Raw genomic sequence first — 1,241 nt, 5'->3', positions numbered from 1 at the left:
CCGCAGACCTCTTGCAGACCTCTCGAGGTGAACTCGGCGAGCAGTACTTTACGGAAAATTTTCCAGTCACGCACAGAGTCTTGTTGAGCAACGAAAGAGCCAGGCTTCCACTTTCTGGGGAAAACCAGAGACTCCCTTTCATTTGGTAAGCAAATATTAACTGCTTTGCTACAAAAGAAGGAAATCTCCTCTGTAAAGGAGGTCTCGCTTTCTGGCTGTTCCTAGAGGACCTGATCCTACAGTGATGACAACCGCTCAGTCATTAAAGCAAAGTTCAGAATTTCTAGCTTGTTTCTGCCCGGTCTCGAACCAGGGACCTTTTGCGTGTGAGGCAAACGTGATAACCACTACACTACAGAAACCACGGTGCGGTGGCACTTTGGTGGTGCACATACATACACTTTGTTCACCAGAGCTGAATGGTGCAGCGTGGCATTGGTGGTATAGTGGTGAGCATAGCTCCAGTCCAAGCAGTTGACCCGGCTCCAATTCTTGGCCCGTCCACGGGTTGTAGCTTGGAGCTTCTCCAGGTACTTTATGGTAGTTGGCACAAAACGAAGGAATCACCTACCTGAGAATGAGTTGGTCAACAGAATGTGCCATAGGCTTCTCTGCAGGCCTCCTACGACTCTTTCTGCTTCCCACTTGAGTTCTTAGTGCTCTCTTTGCTGTTTGTAAACACGTCATTATGCAACAGGGCACGTTTGACCCGTGAACAGGGGCGAAAAGGTGAGAACATGCGGTCTCTCCGTGTCTGTCTCTTGTTAGCGACAAGCTAGCATGCAATCTGTGATGAGAGGTGTCCATTTTCCGCGATCAGCCATCTATATAGTCAATGTTTTATATTTAATAAGCAAATATGTCTATATGCTGATTGGTCTTAAGCAGCGTTGTCCAATCTTCAGCTTTTGGTTCCAATCTAGCAGGAGCCACACCTGATTCCAATTGTTGGCTCCGCTGATCTTGGCTTTCAATAGACTAAAGTGTGGCTTCTGCTTGGTTAGAATGACAACCTGCAACCACACTGGCCCATTCTGGAGAAGACTGGACAACCCTGATCTAAAGCAAATAACCACCGAGGTAAGTGCCACTTTGTGAGTTCTGAATCCGTCATGCCGGCTCGACGTCACTCGATGAACAGGGAAGGAACCCGGAGATGAGAAGACTTCCCACGGTTGAGGAATGGCAATTTCAGGTTGAGGGTACGTTTGCTTTGCGTTTTCCCGCTTGGAGGTGGGGAA

General features: G+C 48.3%; 1 non-coding gene across 1 annotated transcript; it reads right to left on the bottom strand.

Moving 5' to 3' along the window:
• Positions 1 to 289: 289 nt before the first annotated feature.
• trnav-cac (transfer RNA valine (anticodon CAC)) lies at positions 290 to 362 on the bottom strand. The gene has a single exon. It is a non-coding gene; the product is annotated as a tRNA-Val (tRNA).
• Positions 363 to 1,241: the final 879 nt, after the last annotated feature.

The sequence above is a fragment of the Ictalurus punctatus genome, unplaced genomic scaffold, assembly GCF_001660625.3.
Source record: "Ictalurus punctatus breed USDA103 unplaced genomic scaffold, Coco_2.0 Super-Scaffold_100068, whole genome shotgun sequence".
Lineage (NCBI taxonomy): Eukaryota > Metazoa > Chordata > Actinopteri > Siluriformes > Ictaluridae > Ictalurus > Ictalurus punctatus.
The sequence above is the reverse complement of the archived record's forward strand: the minus strand, read 5'-3'. Positions and strand labels throughout refer to the sequence as shown.